This window comes from Protopterus annectens, chromosome 7.part0, assembly GCF_019279795.1.
Source record: "Protopterus annectens isolate FY-2018-M chromosome 7.part0, PAN1.0, whole genome shotgun sequence".
Classification (NCBI taxonomy): Eukaryota; Metazoa; Chordata; order Ceratodontiformes; family Protopteridae; genus Protopterus; species Protopterus annectens.
In genome coordinates this window covers 265,047,614-265,066,519 of record NC_056739.1, presented here as the reverse complement: position 1 = coordinate 265,066,519, position 18,906 = coordinate 265,047,614, and the positions used below count along the sequence as shown (strand labels likewise).

The 18,906-nt window shown below is 40.9% G+C and overlaps 1 long non-coding RNA gene across 1 annotated transcript in view; it reads right to left on the bottom strand.

Annotated features, from left to right (window-relative positions):
- The window catches only part of LOC122805807, a 195,856-nt gene extending 177,784 nt beyond the window's left edge, over window positions 1-18,072 (bottom strand). The window contains exon 1 of the long non-coding RNA XR_006365452.1: window positions 18,004-18,072. This is a non-coding gene — a long non-coding RNA (uncharacterized LOC122805807). The remainder of the gene's footprint in view (window positions 1-18,003) is intronic.
- Between the last annotated feature and the right edge of the window lie 834 nt (window positions 18,073-18,906).

Sequence of the window (18,906 nt, the reverse complement as noted above, 5' to 3'; positions counted from 1 at the left end):
ATTTCTTGAGAGAGAGAGAGAGAGACAGACAGAAGGAACTCCTTCACTTTCTGCATTCAATCCTGAAGCAAAGATACGTTAAAGATTTTGTATATCTAGGATGCCATTTGATAACTTCTGATCATAGGAAGTTTCTAGGCTATTGGCCCTGAGGCCCTTGTTCCTATAAGTCAGCACCTTATGCCACTGTCCAGCAGAGACACAGGTGGAATCCCAGGGGTGTATTTTCTGTTCCCAATCCAGTTATCCAGGTTGCACTTAAAAATTGTTAATGAGGTACTCTGCTTGATGTGGAGAGGGAGTCTATTCCACAAAAGGGGAGTCTCTGGACACAAATCTGTCCCCCCACCAAGTCTTATTGATGTCACAGACCAGGTTGAGGTTGCACGTGTGGGTTACTCGAGTGGAGCTTGACTTGCAGATATGCAGCAGTCCCATCAGGGTAGGGTCTGAGATTTCTTTGTATGCCAGACAGAGGTCACCTGCGATGAGTCTGTAGGAGACTGAGTAGAGGGACACTGAATTTAGCTTATCCGTGTAGGGTAGCTATTTGAGGCCCTCAATTGTCCTGATGAGGAACCCCTGTGGTCTGTCCAGGTGTTGCATGTGCTTTGTGAGGTACATGCCGAAAGGGGCATTATACTCAATAATGGGTCTTATAAGGGAAGAATACAGGGATGTTATGGCCACCTTGTACCTGGATGAGATACCCTTACTAATGAGGTCGGCCATGTAAAAAGCTGTCCATACAACGGAAGCAATATAGTGGTCAAAAGTCAGTTTTCTATCAATCTGGGTGCCCAAGTCCCTCATGACTGACTGTGTGCTTAAGACCTTATTATCAATGTGATAATTTGTGGGGATATCACTCTTCCCCAAAGCGGATGATGATGCATTTCTTGGCATTCAGTTTGAGGCCATGTTTCTGGCACCAGTTATTTGTTTGGGTGAGACCCTCTTGGATGATGTCCAGTTCACTAGGGTAACTGATAACAGCACCCAGCTTGCAGTCATCTGCAAACTTGGTCAGCCATTTCCCACTGGTTTTGGCCTGCACCTCAGAAGAGTATATCCCAAACAGTAGAGGCCCCAAGACTAATGGGGTACACTGCTAGTTATGGGTCTACTGTTGAAGTGGCTGCCCCTATTCTGACTAGGTGACTTCTTTCAGTGAGACTGTTTGCTACCCATCTGGTAACATATGGATTGATGCCTAATTGAGAGAGTTTATCTATTGTACCTGAGAGGGGAATAGCATCAAAGTCAAGGTAGGCAGTGTGCACAGTCTTCCCCTCATCCATGGCCTTGGTAACTGTCTCAAAGAAGTCAACCAAATTTAACAGACATGACCCCCCCCCCCTTGATGAAACCAAACTGTGTGGGATCAAGTGTCTGGAGGTTGCCAGTGTTCTTGATAATGAGGTCCATAATAATCCACTCCATGGCCTTGCAGATCATGCTAATTAGGCTGATGGGTCTATAATTTCCTGGATTAGTGGACGCTCCACCTTTGTGCAGAGGGCTGACAGTGACTGTTCTCCACTCAATTGGGATGAAGCTGGTACTCAGGCTTTGGTTGAATAGGGTGCCTAATGGTGCTGCAAGTTCCTGCCCGAGTTCATGTAGGATGTAGCCTGGGATGTTATTGGGTTGCATGGAGGCCGTATTTTTTGCCTTTGAGAGGGCAGTGATGACTTACTCTTTAGAGATAAGGGGAGGGGGCAGGTACTGTGGATGTCCTGTTTTACTGATGGTGGGGACAGGTGAGTGAAGTTTTCACTGACCCTGTCTGCCAGCAGGTTGGCTATATCTACAGCATTTGTGTATGTGATGTCTTTGACCACCAGTTCTAAGCAGATCTGGGTGCTTCCCTTGAGATTGCGTATATATGTGAAGAAGGCTTTATGATTGTCTTTAGTAGATGTGTCCAGTTTGTACTTGAAGTTTGCTTTGGAGGATTTCACTGTTGCTCTTATTTGCTTGTTCAGGCTAAGGAGAGATTGCTTCCAATTAAGGACCTGCTCCTTCTTGGTCCTGGACAGCAATTTTTTTCCTTTTATTATAGAGTTTATTTATTGCAGATGTCCGCCAGACAGATTTACTCTTCCTTGAGCATGATGATTTCATCCTATTGGGTATTCCTGATTTCATGCAGCTATATAAAGGCTCATATCGTACTTTGGTGTAGGTTTGGACATATGTGCCAGTTTCTACGGTGGGGAGGAGGCTGTGAAGTTGTTTTTACCTTCCCTCAGGAGGTTGTAATCAGCTTTGGAGAAGTTTTTCTGTTAGAACCTAGCTAGGGGGAGGTTGGAGGAGATGGTGACTTTGAAACTGACTGCTTTGTGGTCAGATCTTACCAGGGATGATGACACTGTGGGATGCAGTGATTACTCATGTTGTTTAATACCAAGTCCAAGATATTTTCACCTTTTGTGGGGGTGTCGACCAATTGGTTCAAGACATTTGCATTGACGAAATCAAGGAATCTCTGAGCATTGGTCTTTTGGCATGAGTATTTCTTCCAGTATATGGTTGGATAGTTAAAGTCACCCAAGATCAGGGTAAAGGGTTGAATCTTGATAGATTCGAAGATGCCTAGATAGGTGGAGTGGGCATCTTGAGTCAAAGTTGGAGGCCTATAGCTAGCTATGATTTGAATAGGTTTTATCAATTGTTAACTGCACCTGGAGTGTTTCCTGTGCATCATACTGTTTGTCCAGCCTATAGGTGTGTATGTGTTTTATATATATATTACATCTCCACCTCCTTTTGCTTTGCTACCCACAGTTTGGGGTCTGAATGTACGATAGAATGAGTAACCTGGTATGGGTGGGTTGCTCTCTGCTGCTTGAACCAGGTTTTTGTGACTGCACAAATGTCAGCATATTCCAGGGTTAAGAATGCTTCCATGAATGCAGTTTCATGTTTAGACAACTAGAGTTTAGCAGCATGACCTTTAATTTACCTTTTGATAACATTTTTATGTTGGTAGTTTTGACCTCATGGCATTGCCTAAAAAGGCACTATGGGGGAGGCAAGAGCCTAAGCTAGAAGCCTGAAGCACAAGGGAGACAGAAGCAGGCCATCTCTGGCAAAGCATCATGGTTTGTCAATCATGTCATCCCAGGCTGTCAGGTACTGGATCCCCTTGCAATGACACCAGAAACTGAGCCAATTGTTAAAGTCAGTAATTTTCTGTTTATATTGAGGCATCATTCTGGGTGATGGTAGAATGTATCTTAAGGCTAGGAACATACCTGCCTGGGACACATATTCAGCAAGCACGATCATGTCTCTCTTTGGGAACACTTTATAATCCCGAAATTTTGAAATACAGAATTTCAGAATCCCGAGATTATAAAGCTGAAAGTTCAAAAGTTCAAATCTCCAGAAGTGTGAATTTCAAAATCCCGAAGTACGGACATTTTGAAGTAGCGCTTCTGGTGTTGCGCTGTGTGAGGGGATAGCTGGAAGTTCAGGTAAGTTTTTATGTTTAAGGGTTTTGGTTACATGCTTTAGTGTGTGTCAGTGTATTTGGTTACTGTGATCTGTGTGTGCAAGGGGAATGTAGCTTGTATGGTGGTGGTTTTTTGTGTTTGCCTGTGTAGTGTGACCATGGAGTTAGTATATTTAAGTGGAGGGGTGTGGGGGTGCAGCACCCACATGGGGGGTACAGGGGGGCTTGCCCCCCTACTTGTATGTAGTGTAGGTTTGAGTGTTTGTGTTTTGTGGTAAGGTTTATGTATGTATGTGTGTGTGTGTGTGTGTGTGTGTGTGTGTGTGTGTGTGTGTGTGTGTGTGTGTGGTGTATAGTTAGTGTAGTTTTCGCGATTTTAAAATTCACACTTCTGGGGTTTCGGGATTGTCAGGTTTCATCTTTATGATCTTGAAATTCTGAAATTTGATATTTCAGGCTTTTGGGATTATAAAGTGAATCCCTCTCTTCATATAGTTCACGGAGCTATGTCTTATTCACGCCAACATGGACTATAACAGTCATAACATTACCTGTTGGGAGACTTGAGTGCGTGGGTGATATCGTGGATTCTGGCACCTAACAAACAGCTAACCATGACTTTCTGCTTATCTAGCCTGGTGAGGGGCACATCTGAGTGTCTCACAATAGATTCTCCTATGACTAATATGTTTGGTTTATGTTTAGGCCTTAGTGGCTGTGAGACACAGGTGTGTGGACTATGTGTGGTGTGGTGGGAAATGGAGTTTGCATGTGTTTGTGCCTCGGAGGTCTGTTTTGTTTGGGTATGTTTTTGTTGAGGACATCTGCATATGTGGGGGGTGTCAGATTTTGTCTAACCTTTTGTGCATTTAAGTAGAATCGTAGGCCCTAAAAACATTGCAGAATTAGAAGTAGAGCTTTCTGGAATCATTCTACTAAAGGGGCCTAAATCAAACAATTATCTGGATAAGAGTAATGTGGACCCAGCCATGAATTTGGTGAAGACTGTGGGTGCAGCAGAAAGGCCATATGGGAGGAAAGCGCATGGGGTGAGAGTTTCTCACTTTCGATACGAGGACCTGCCTATGAGTACTGTGAAATGGAATATGTTAACAGGCTTCCTTCTTATCAAAGGTGATGAGGCAGGTGTCTTTCTCTAAATTTGGGAGCGGAATTCACAGAATTAGCATCTTGAACTTTTTCTTCTTTGCACACATTTGATAGCTCAAAGGTGGGCCTCTACTTGTCCTTCATTTGTTTCTGCTTCCAAAAAAGAGTTCATAACATTCCTACTGTACTTCAAAGGGGAACTTCATGGATCACCTTGAAGTTTATTAACTGTTTTTAAAAAAGCAGGTGGCCCTTTAGTGTTAAAGGGATGCAATGAAATGTTGGACAGTATTAATTGTTTTGAGATCACGTGAAACTGTAATGCTTTTTGAATGAAAATCCTTCTCCAAGAGAGTTGGAGGATGGATAAGGAAGACATTTAACTAGTTTCAGCATACCCTTCAGACTTGCAATAAAAACCCTGAAATAGAGGCCCTTATTTTCCAGTCTGTAAAGATCATTTACTGTAATTGGTAACCAAGAACAAAAATACTTCTGCCATGGTCCTGACAATGTACTTGTCCTTGCAGACCCATTCCTTAAACTATTAAACCGAAGTTTACTAACTGGATTTTTTCCTCTTGCATGGCACACAACAGAGATGTGATGTCCCATAAGAGTGGCTTTACAACTGACCTAAGTAATTCCAGAAAGTCTTATGAGCCTCATCCACAGAGCTGTAGAACATATAATAGCTAACTTCATAAAACAAATCTTATTTAACTTGACCACTAACAGTCAAGCTTTGTGAAGCATAGAGTCTAGCAATTGAATCTGGTATACTTCTTTGTAAAGGTTACTGAAGTTGTAGTAAGTGACCATACAGTATACATGGTATATTTTAATGAGGCCAAGGGCATTAATATCATTCTCCATGCTAGCATTATACAGACATTAAATGCTTTAAAAAAAATCCACCCATATGTGGATAACAAACTGGATGAAATGCTAAACCTATCCAGTGCGAGTTGCAAGCACATAATTAGAAAGCATGTAAATGACCTGCGGTCTCTCTCACTGGTCAGCGCTGATAGTTTTTTGCCTTCAGTTCTCAGATTTCCATACAGATAGCCAATAATTCTGACTAACAAAGTTTTCAGAAGACTGAAAGCTGAGAATTAAGTCACCCCCTGACTCTCATACTCTAAAATTAACTCTACCTAGTTATCTGTTGTGTACTAAAATGGGCTCAAACTAAATGCTAGGATTTGCAGTATCACCACATTTGGTAAACAACCTTCCCATCACCACAGTATATAGAGAATGCACCAATATAAATTGTAGATGTAGTCAGGAACTTGGGTTGATAACTCCCTCTCATTTGATCATCATGTGGCAATGGTTGTCAGGAAATCCTTTTATTTAGCACAACTAAATCCAGATGAGTATCATCAAGGTCTAAAGTGGTAATCACTCCATTATACACAACATTGATCAGACAAATTATTAAGTATGATGCCATTAGGCACCCATTTGTCCAAGACCACCTGTATCTCTGCAAGTCAAATGGCTTCTCTTATATCAGAACCAGGGGCTTAAGTCTTTAACAGATAAATGAAGCAAGGTGGAGGGACAGGTTTATAATCAAGTGCCTCTGAAATTTCTGGTCAAACTTCCCCTGCATGTTAAGTAGTATGACTTACTATCTTTCTTTAAACATAACCTAAGTGACTAGTTGGATACGGCCATCCTGAAGAAAGGAGGTGTGGTCTGAGGTTGGGTACTAAAAGTGTATAAATCATCATAAGACTATGAAAGTATGAATCTGTAAGGTCATCTGTATTCACTAAGCAGGTTATTCTTATTGAGAAAGATATTTGTCCTCAAGTCGCTGCCTCTGCTGCTGTCCAGTTTCCCCATTTCCTACCTCCAGGACTACTGCATCTTCTGAAGATTTCAAAGGTACCTGAACAACTGATACTTTTTCTGTCGTCTATGAAAAGCCCAGGTTTTGTATGGAAAATCAAAATAGGTGCTTAGAGAGTGGGGAATGAAATGACTGCTTGATCGATTGATTGCATTACTTTCCAGTTTTTCTACCATGTGTGTTTCCGCATATGAACTAAGCATAGAATTTTAAAAGTATATTAAAAAGAAAATCACTTAAGAGCTAAGCACTTAATTTCATTATCTTAGTTCTGGTATTTTTAAATCTGCTATACTTTATTTTAGAGTATGTTTCAGATTTCTTGCAATTGAGGATGGCAATGCAGCAAATTAATGATATTTGAATGCATACATTTATGTTTCTACATAGTACAACTGTCAAATATTTATGATGTATGTATATTTAAGTATTTATTTTACTATTTTATGTTTGTTAATTCTGTAGGAGCTGCTTTTGAAAAAAATATTGTCATTGGAGGGATGACTAAAATGGGATATGTATTTTAACATTTGCTTACTGGGAAAGTCCCACTTGGAATGAAGCAGATTTTCAGCAGAGGCCCAGGGAGAAATGCTCCAAACACATGTCTTTATAACATGGGAGGAAACCGGAGCACACTGAGGAAACCCACACAGACACAGGGAGGACATGCAGGCTCTGCACAGAAGGCACCCCAGCCGAGAATCAAACAGAAGAACCTCTTGCAGTGAGGTGACAACGCAACCACTTCTCCAGATAGTGATAAATGAAATTTTGTACTTAATATTGCCAGTCTGAAGATTTTTTTTAACTTGGAAAAGAACAAAAACATTGCATTTTTACATCACATTATTTTATTATATCATATAATAAATTTAATAGACATCATTGAAGATTTTGTTTTTCTATTTTTATAAAGTTGCATAAGATTGTGGACTAGATTTAAAAAGAACCCAGCACAGAATATTAAACACTGTGACAAAAGGAGCCTTTTAATGCCATCATGAAAAATAGTAATTTACAGATGCATTAGCCAGAATGAGAGAAGACCTTCAGCCAGATTCAGTAAAGCCCACACAGTCCTTTTACACCATGTGCATACCACAAACTGTTTTAGAGTCAGTAAGCAGCTCTACATGGTGTGTACAGCAATGTAGAGCCATGCAAACAAGATATACAACGTGGCATGCTAATTACAGCATAAGCAGCTGAATTGCATGCTAGTCAACCAATCTAAGATGGAGGAGGTATTCAATAAGTTGTAAGCTGTGTAGACTCAGTGCTGGTTTTCCCTGTGAATTCCAAAACCTACTGGAATAAAACCACGGGAACTAGGATACATGGAAAGAATGTTAGGGGCTGCTGCTGCTTTAATTCATTTCTATGTGCAACAGGCTACTGCTGCTGCTAATAGACCAAGGCCAAGGAGGAGAAGCATTTTTCATGCCCCATTTATCTTACACAACCTACATGACATGGAAATTATAGAGCGCTACAGGGTGGATAAAAACACACTACAGCAACCTTTGTCATCCTCAACTCAGAGCCAGGGAAAAACAAGGGGAAACCAATCCCAGTGGACACAAAGGTATGTGTAGTACTTAGAATCTTAGCTAGAGGTAACTTTTAGAGACCAACAGGGGATGTGCTGGGGGTGTCACAAGCATCAGTATTCAGGATCCTCCATCAATTCCTGAATGCTATGCTCCAACATGCCAGTGACCACATATATTTTCCCCGTACTCCTGAGGATATGGCCAGAAATATGCAGGAGTTCTACTGTGTAGTACACTATCCTGAAGTACTGGGTGCCATAGACTGCACAAATATAGAAATTAAGGCATCACTTGGGGAAGAAGGTAGGCTCTAAATAAATATAAAGGGCTTCCACTGTATTAACTACCAAACCATGTGTAAAGCCAAGGAAATCATCTTGAACATGTGTGCTGGCAACCCTGGCAGTTACCATGACTCACATATCTGACACACCTCCCAACTGTATCAGATGTTCACTAGGGGGGATATCCCACAGGGTCATTTACTGAGGCATGCAAGTTATGCATTGGATCCATGGCTGATGATACCCATCCGAAATGCATACACATCCATTGAAGAATGCCATAATGGGGCACACACTCAAACCAGAAATATCATAGCATGTGTGTGTTTGGGCTGCTGAACTCATGGTTCCAGTGCCTAGATACATCTGGAGGAGCCCTGAAGTACAATCCACAGACATGTACTGAAATATTGACAGTATGTGCCATGCTTCACATCATCATCATCATCATCCTGAGAAAACAAAGGACCATGCATCCCATCACCAATGAAAAGGTCACCACAACTACACACAGATGCAGAGTCAGAGGGGCAACCACCAGCTGCTGTGGGTGTAGGCAGATGTAGGCATGCTCAATATGCCCTCGCATTGGCTAAGAGACCATTCATAGCACACTCACTCACCTCCTAAGGGCCTAAAGCCTTTCTCCTACACACATACATATATTAGCATTGATGCCAGACAACTCTCACAACCTTTACCCATGTATTTTCTACTGTTTGCATCAAACAGAGTCAGCCCTGAACCAAGACTGTTGCAACTGCTGCATTTACAAGGTAAGTACTGAACCAGGAGTATATTGTGCAATAATATGAATGTGTGGCATATCTTTATATTTCATTACTTGGTACTGTAAGCAAGTTAAAGGTGGGAGATTTGTACAGAAATGACCTTACTATTGTGACAGAAGGAACTGATTTGACTCAAGTGTGCCCATTACTAAGCAGTAGGTCTCAGGAGTCAAAGATTCACACATTCATACCTCTCAAAAGTACTGATGATCACTGCCCTCAGTTACCACCATACATTTGTACTGGCAAATCATTAAAGAGAGAAGTTAGAAAGTAATGATAGACATTGCAGTTTCAGACTTCACAACCCCCACAACATCACTCACAATAAAGTATGGAAATGTTGATGCTATCAACTGTTTAACTTTCTAAGGCCAATATAACTCAAAGGTACAATTACCAGTTCAACACCACAAATGCAGATATGCTAAGCACAAGTCAGCTATGCACCCTGAGCATCAGACGCAAAGCTTATGTATCCCTGAATCCAAAAGATACAAAGCAGGGATATGGCACAGTTATCACTTGTACTGGGTGTTTTTATTTATTTATTTGACATTTGTTGACCAAGAAGGTCCACTGGGCCCAACGACCCATTTTCAGTGGAGGCCCAGGGAGAAAAGCTCCATACAATCACAGACATTTTTACATAACATCAGCTTAACTTTGAAAGTCAAGAGCATTTATACATACTACAAATTGAAGTAGATATACAAGACAAATACATATTATAGAAGTATACAGTTCAAGCAAATAAACCCAGTGTGTTAAACATTTGTATATTCTCATAAGAATCCTGTTTAATCAGTTCTGTTTATTCAACCACAGAAATAAAGAAAACAAGAGAGATTGGCTAGGAAGACAGATAGTGTAAATTGCAACTGTATTGTTATAGTAAAAGTATTTGCAGTGTATAGTGGCCAAGACATTTAAGGTGGTTTAATTATATGACTACAAGAACAGGTACGGTTATTGAGAGTGTTCTTTTAGTGCAAATTTAAATGTTTTTAGAGTCTAGTTGAGTAAGAGAGAGAGAGGGAGCGCATTCCAAAGTTTGGCAATGGCATGGGAATAGAGACATTGTCCAGCTCTTTTGCTGGGTTTAGTTATGGTTAAGATTTGTTTGTTAGAGGACCTAAGATGCCGAGTAGGGGTGTGTGTTTGTATTATAGTTTGAAGGGATGGGCAGAAGTTTGGATTACTTAGTAGTTTGTGGGTGAGAGTAAGTTGGGAGTAATGTAGGTAATGAGGGAACTCAAACCAGTTTATAGATTTAATGGCCAGGCAATGATGTGTGCGAGGTGGCATGTTGGAGACAAACTTTGCTATTTTATAGTAGCATGACTGCAGTTTGTTCAGGAGAGATGTGTGTAGGTTAGTGAAAATGGGGCAACCATAGAGGAGGGAGGGTAGAAGTTGACTATTAGCTAATTTCAACTGGGTAGACGAGTCCAAATAGAGCCTATGCCTATAGAATTTTCCAAGCCTAAAATGGGTCTTTTTGATTTGGCTGAGGATATGGTTCTCAAATGATAGTTTGTCATCAATTGTGATGCCAAGTAGTTTGGCTGTTTTTACAATTTCAATTTTTGTATTGTTTTGAGAGAATATTTTAAAGTCTAGAGTTAGAAGTTTGGTTGTGAAGAGTAAAAGTTTTGATGTTTTTGGGATTAAATAGCAGTTGAGCTTCATTAAGCCAGGATTCAATGGGAGTAAATGCATTTTATGTTAACTTTAGGAGTTCTGAGTTGGTGTTAGAGGATGTAATTATTCTTGAATCATTCGTGTATTGAATGAGTGTACTTTGTAGGGATGCTTTATGGAGATTATTAATAAATAATAAGAATAGACCCTTGGGGAATGCCTTTGATGTTGAGTAGGTAATCAGATTGCTTACTTTGACATCTAACAGATTGTTTTCTGCTGTGTAGATAGTTATGGAACCAGGTTACAGTGTGTGGGGAGCAGTTAACAGTCTCAAGTTGTAAAAGTAGTTTTGAGTGGAACACTATCAAAAGCTTTTGATAGGTTTAGTAGGATCACTGGTGTTAATAGGTGTGCATGAAGAGCTTTGTATACAGTGTTGGTAAATGACAGTAAGGCTGTTGTCGTGTTGTGTGCTGGCCGAAAACCATGTTGGGTTGGGGTGAGTAGGTTATAGTCTGTGAGATGTTTCAGCAACTGAGAATGAATACACTTCTCTAGAATTTTAGATAGAGATGACAGTATGAAGATGGGCCGGTAGTTAGACAGATCACTGGTGTTACTGCCTTTGTGAAGGGGAGTAATTGAGTTTTTCCATAGTTGTGGGACATATGATTCAGAAATTGATTGGTCAATGAGAATGCTAACTGGAAGAGCTCTAGAATCTGCTGAAAGTTTCAAGTAGTCAGCTGGGAGGTCATCAGAAGAAGGAAAGCATGGTTTTAGTTTTGAGAGCAGTTTATGAACTAGAGAGGTGAGTACTAGTTGTAATGTAAATAGAGGAGTGGATGGGTTTTTGTTGGAATAGCAATTGATGTGGGGGGAATGGTTAGAGTGGATTGTTGTTTATGTTGCCAATTACACTTTTGTTAGTTTGTAAAGAGAAATCATTAACAAGTTTTTGGTTAGTATAAATAAAATGAGAATTGAAGGCTTGGGCAATTTCTTGAGGGTCTTTGTCAGGAGATGGGGAGGGGTTATGTTGAGTACCAGGATTTAGGAGAGAGGAAACAGAGTCCCAGAACAATTTGAGGTTATTTTGTTGGGTAGTAAGTTTAGTGGAGAAATAGATTTTTTTATCATTGATGACTTTCTTTTGGCATTGTTACGGAGTTGTTTATATCTGAGTTCAAGTTGTAGGGTTCTATTTCTATGCCATTCCTTCCAGGCTTTATCCCTGGAGGTAAGTAACTGTATAGTTTGTTTAGTTAGCCATAGGGCATGGTTAGGCTTTGCTCATTTGGTATATGTGGGGGCAAGGCTGTCTAGAATATCTAAAAAGACTTTATTGAAGTAGTTGACTGCTTCATCCAGTGACAGAAATTTGGTAGGGGACCAGTTGTGGGTTTTTAGAGACTCTAAGCATAGTTGTTCATTGAAATGGGTAAGATTCCTAGTTGTTCTTAGACAATGCAGTTTGTCTACTTGAAGTTGGGTTCTATGGGTATAGGCAAGAAGATGGTCTCTAAAGGTATTGGGTTGGGTCCCTGCCTTGGTGAATATTGAGGGTGTGAGACAAGTATCCAGTCTAGGGTTGATTCTGTTTGTTTTTTTACCTTATGGGTGGGGTTAGAGATGAGTTGAGTAAACCTGTGCAAGTTAATACTATTTACTGGGGAGTCAGAGATGAGAGTTTGCCAGTTTATATTTGTGTCGCCATGAATGATGGTTTCATTTGATATATTGAGGGCAGTCCAGGATAGTAGATCTTCCAGAGTAGGTATGTTTTGACCTGGGGGAATATAGAGTATAGCAATACATAATTGTTTTCTGTTGTTGATGTGAATTAACTAGCAATATTTCCATATTGCCAAATGTTGGTATAGATATATCAAATGGTGTAACAGCTAAAGTGTCGCAGTAGATTAATGTGACACCTCCACCTTTTTTATGTAGCTGGTCATTTCTATGCATATTATATCCTGGAGGGAATATTTCATTGCTAGCAATATGTGGTTTTAGCCAGGTCTCTGTGTGTGCTATAATATCTGGAGAGTAGTGAGAGAGCCAGGCATGGAATTCAGTGGTTTTCTTACAGATACTATGTATGTTAATTGTAGTAAAGCAGAGGTTCTTGGCACTAGAAGAAAGGTTTCGGGAAGAATGGTTGATTGGTCCAGGGTTTGGGGTGAATGTCGCCACACAGAGAGAGGGCCTGGTAGTGACATGTAATTATGGAGATATGTTGAATAATGAAGAGAGGCCTATGGTGGGGATTGCAAATTAATTTTAGTTTGATTATGATGAAAAAGGATCTAATCTTTGTAAGGTGCCAAGTATGGAAGTTGAATAAAGAGGGTGAAATGTCAGAAAAACTATTGGTATTAGTGTGGGGTACAATGGGTGATGTGGAAAATATTGAAGTTGGGGAGTGGAATATAGTCTGTAGGAATGTGGTGTGGGATAGGAAAAGAAGAATTGAGGTAAGGGAGATTAAGGTAATACAAGCTTTTGATGTATAGTACATATTAGGAAAATGTTGTGATAACTATACATAAGGAGAAGAATAAGCAAGATTCAGGAAGGGAAAATATTAACAAGGAAGATAATTAAGGGTGGAGTGAATGGGAGGATACTGGTGTAGGTGTCTGGGTGTAGATTGTTGGTTAGACAGGAACAGGAAGAGCTTATGGAAGGTATAAACGTAATTGATGTGGGGTGGGTGGGAATGGGGTAGGGTAGAAGAACGGACTGTGCCTGAGCGGAGTGGGCAGACACCTTGAAGCAGCTTTCCAGACCACAGTAGAAACAATCAGTTGTGTGCCTCAAGACAGTGGAGCAGCTAAGAGTAGGCCATTCCTAGAGGTAAGAAAAACACATGTAATGCAACCTAACACATTCTGCTTTACTACTTCTGTATAGTTTTGCAGCTCTTGAAATTAGCAGTTGCTGAAAAGGGAGAAGAATGGAATGAGAAAGTTTAGGGGAAAGAATAGGGGAGTCCAACACTATTTGATTGAGATAGTAAGCATGCCACTAGTCAAATAAGCACTAAAAAGTTTCAATACAGAAACTTGCCTAGTACAGCAGGAAGATCAATGACACTAATAGTTTCCCTACAGGTTCATAGGTAAGTACTAGGCTATCTGCCCAAGGGCATTTATAAGCCTAGCCAGAGTGTGTTGGCTTTTGCCACCCCCTTAGATTAGTCCCCTGTGCCTCTGACCAGCAGAACCATTACTTCCCAGCACCTCTGTCCAGCAGAGCCACTGCAGTGATCCCTGGGGTAAATTTTCTGTTTCCCATCCACCCATCAAGGTTTCTCTTGAAGAGTGCTAGTGAGGGGCTCTGCCTGATGTATAGTGGAATCTTGTTCCAAAGCATTGGGAGTCTCTGGGTCAGGAATCAATCCCTCCATCATGTCCTATTTATCATTGAGGTAAGGTTTATATCCCTAGAGCATTTGGCTCTCAGGGATTTGTTTTTTTTTAGGTGGAGCATATCCATCAATTCTGGGTTGGACATGGCCTTGTATGTCAAGCAGAGATCACCTCTGAGTAAGTGGTATGCAACTGAGTACAGCTGGAGTTTTCTCTCATCTCTTTGAGGCCAGTAATCCTTTTGGTGAGGTACTTTTGTGGTCTTTCCAGCTGTTGCAGGTGTCTTGTAAGGTACATCCCAATGGCACTGTATTCTATAATGGGTCTAATAAGTGATTGAGTAGAGAGGCACAATAACCTCCTTTGTTCTGGATGCGAACCGTTTTCAGATTAGGTGGACCACGTAGCAGGATTTCCTAACCACCTTGGCAATATGATTATCAAAGGAGAGATTGCAATCTACTTGGGTCCCCAGATCCCTTATTACTTTTTCTGTATTTAGGGGACTACCACCTATGTGGTAGTTCATGGGTACTTTGTTTTTTTTTTCCAAAGGGGATGACTATGCAATTTTTGGCATTCAGCTTGAGGCCATGATTTTGACACCAGGTATCCATCTCAGTGAGACCCTTCTGGAGGGTGTTTGTATCAGCTGGAGAATCAATTATGGCCCCTAGTTTGCAGTTGTTTGTGAACTTGGTCAGCCAAAGTCCTCCTGTGCTTGCCTGTACCTCTGAGAAGTATATACCAAACAGGAGGAGTCCTAGGACTGAGACCTAGAGGAACACCATTTGTAACCGGTTTAGAGTCAGACCTAGAGTCTGCAACTCTCACCATATGGGTTCTGTCCGTGAGCCAATTTCCAACCCATCTCATGACGTAGGGGTTAATGTTCAGGTTGGTGAGTTTATCTATAATACCAGAATGGGGAATGGTGTTGAAAGCCTTTGCAAGGTCTAGGTAAGCTGTGTGGACCTCCTTACCCTCATCTAATGCCTTGGTAACTGTTTCAAAGAAGTACACCAGGTTTAGGCGGCATTATCTGCCCTTAACAAAGCCAAACTGGGTGGGGTCCAAAGTTTGGAGGTTCCCAATGTCTCTGTTAATGAGTTCCATGATTATGTGCTCCATAGCCTTGCAGACCAGGCTAGTCAGGCTTATAGGGCGATAGTTCCCGGGGTCCATTGTGGCACCACCTTTGTGAAGTGAGATAACTGTTGCTGTGCACCACTCTGTGGGTATGTAGCCTTTAGAGAGGCTACATTTGAACAGTGTATTTAGTTGAGGGGTTAGTTCATTTTAGAGCTCTTGTAAGACACCATCTGGTCCCGCTGTGGCTGTGTTTTTGGCTTTGGATAGGGCTATTTTAACCTGTGTGTCGGTGATTGCCGGGGCCTTACATTCTTCTGGTATGGTTATGGGCCCTTTAGGGGGTGAGAGGGGTGTGAAGTTTGCACTGAACCTGTCTGCCAAAATGTTGGCAATATCAGTTGGTTCAGTGTATTTTGTGCCATTCTGCACCAACTCAGAGCAGATCTGAGAGTTTCCACTTAGGTTCTTGACATAGCTAAAGAACACTTTGTGGTTATCTTTGGAGTCCTTGGCAATTTTTCTTTCAAAGCTCGCCTTGAATGATTTAATGAGGGATTGTAGTTTCTTGCTGATACTGATCAGGGATGTCTTCCCTTCTAGGGAATTTGCTCTTATCTGTACTAGTTTCCTCCTTTCATTGTAGAGCCTGTTTATGGCAGGGGTCCACCAGACTGGTTTCCTTTTCTTGGAGGAGTGAGTCTTGGTTTTACTTGGGATAGCACGATCCATGCATTCCTGCAGATAATCATAGAGTGCCTTTGTATAGGTTTCAGCCGCTTAGACAGCATTGTCCATTGGCGTGGGGTCTGTGAACCTTTCCAACTCAGTTTCAAGCAACATGAAGTTTGCTTTTGAAAAGTTTCTCACGGTAGTTTCCTTGATTGGGGTTGGGGCGGAATGTGAATATCCAGAGTGATTAGTCTATGGTCTGATCTAACCTGCGAGGGGTTGACGTCAGGTGTGGAACACTGGTCGCCCATGTTGGTGATGGGAAAATAGCAAGATTTTTTTTTTCCAAGAAAACAGTAGAAACAGATGCAAAAACACTTTTATAGTGCAGTAATGGCTGTCACATTTGAGTGGGGAGCTAGTAACAGTTAAAAATACAATTTACAACAAAAAAACAAATTTTTGAAGTGCAGACACAAATAAATGCAATTTGTGTAAAATGAGCATTCTGAGAAGCAATAAATGCCAGAAAACAAGCGTTTAGGTGGAAATAGTGATAAGCAACAAGAAAAAACAAAATAAATGGTACTTAAACACTCCAAAGTCTCTCCTTTTGTCGCCCTGGCATTGTAGGTCTCTGCAGGAAACCTGGGTAGGATCTGCTGAGCTTATACAAACACAAAAACCGCACAAATGCAGTTTTTATATCAGAAAGATCAAAGAGATAGAAATTAGCCCAAAATGGCAAATAAAACTACAGTTTCGGGGCAGAAACCACTCCTCCAAGGGCAGGTAAGCTGTTCAGAGCTCCCCACCCTCACTGGTGAACAAAGAAACTTCCTTTTGCCCAAGTAAGGTATGGCCAAACAGAAGCTTAAACACAGTCCAGGTATCAGCAGTTTTCTGAAACTGGACTTTTCTAGCTTAGTAAGGTGGGAAAATAGCAAGATTTTTTTTTTCCAAGAAAACTGTAGAAACAAATGCAAAAACACTTTTATGGTGCAGTAATGGCTGAGATGAACACTTGAATTTCTTGCCACAAAGAAGCTGCAAAGGGATGGGAGATCCAGTTAAGCACAGTTAGTCAGGTGTGCTTACTGGGAAATTGTGAACAGCAGATGTAAGAGGAAAAAAAATGTTAGGACAGGGGTTTTAGGAGGGCTGTAGAACAGAAGATATATGATCGCTAAGGAAGTGTCTCAGTGTAGTAATAGCAGAACTAGACAGGGAGGATAGCAGACAGGGTTGTTAATAAAAAGGGCTTTGAGGGAGTGAAGCAACAACAAAGATGGGGGAAGGGTGAGAAAGGAAAGTAGGTGGCTCTAAGAGAAAGGAGATAGTTTAGTACAGAAGTATCAGAAATGAGGCAGAAGTAGAACACAATATATACAGTAAATCATTATACAAAATGCAGTCAACAGACATTGCTTACTGTCACCCTTTAAGGGAGTGTATACAAGTTTAAGAATAAAAACACAACAGCACAGTACATATCAGTTAACATAAGTAAAAGTAGCTCTACAAAGAAAGCAGCTTAAGTAGACATGAGGCAATAAGTGGAACACTGTATGGCAAGTAAAAAGACTGTACAAAATGCACTCTATAGCAACTGCACTATCCTCTTCAGTTAACATCTCCTCAGCACATTTGCTGTAACTAACAAAGTAGATATAATAGAGACCAGCCCCAGAAATACTTGCATAGAAAGCAGTATAGCAGTTACAGTAATGCCCAGAAAAAGCATACAGGTAATGCTTTAAACAGTGGTTGTGAAAACTGGAACTCGGGTTACAAAAATCTTGTGGTTACAGTTGGATGTTAAAGAACCTCACAGCTGCAACTGAAAGAGGCAGACCACATGGCACAATTTTATTTAAGCAGTTAGCACAGTAGCAACCAGAAAAAAATAGCATCAGAAACTTGGATGGAAAAAGTATGTTGTTAGCATGCTTACACATATCCTTAGCCTGAAAGATATCACCAACATTGGAAGAGTGCTGTGCAACACAAAAAATGTATAGCAAAACTCAACAGTTTAAAGTACCATATAATCCCAGTATAACAAAAGCAGTGTGCAGACAAACAAAAAGATCAGAATGATCTAACAATAACAACTTTACATGTAAGACCTAAGTGGCATGTACACTTACTCAGGGAACAGAGGAAAATTCCCTTCATAAGGATGAAAAGGCTGTTTGAAAACGGCGCCAGTTGTTGAGGATGACTAAGTAACTTCAGAGAGGAAATTGATCACAAGGGAGGGGCAGATGCAGTCTAAGTAGGAGGCAAAGGATGAAGGGAAATGTAGTCAGTAGCAATGGGACACAGACTGTAAAGGAAAAGGGAAAAAGAGGTTGAATAAACAGAAATGATCCCTGGAAACCTTGAGGCAGCTTGCCAGACCACTGTAGAAACAATCAGTTAACAATGTGTGCCTCAAGATGATGGAGCAGCTAAGAGTAGGCAGTTCCTAGAGGTAAGAAAAATGCATATAATGTCAACCTAACACATTCTGCTTTACTAGTTCTGTATAGTTTTGCAGCTCTTGACATTAGCAGTTGCTAAAAAGAAAGAAGAATGGAGAGAAAACGTTCAGGGGAAAGGATAGGGGAGTCCAACACTATTTGATTGAGTTAGTGAGTGCACCACTAGTCAAATAAGCACTAAAGTGTTTCACTACAGAAACTTGTCTAGCACAGCAGGAAGATTGACACTAATGGTTTCCCTGCAGGTGAGATGAACACTTCTATTTCTTGCCATGAGGAAGCTGCAAAGGGTGGGAGATCCAGTTAAGCACGGTTAGTCGGTTGTGCTCACTGGGAAATTGCAAACAGCAGATGTAAGAGGAAAAAATGTTAGGACAGGGGTTTTAGGAAGGATGTAGGACAGAAGATATATGATCACTAAGGAAGTGTCTCAGCATAGTAATAGGAGAACTAGACAGGGAGGATAGCAGACAGGGTTGTTAATAAATAGGCTTTGAGGGAGTGAAGCAACAACAAAGATGGGTGGAGGCTGAGATAGGAAAGTAGGAGGCATTAAGAGAAGAGAGA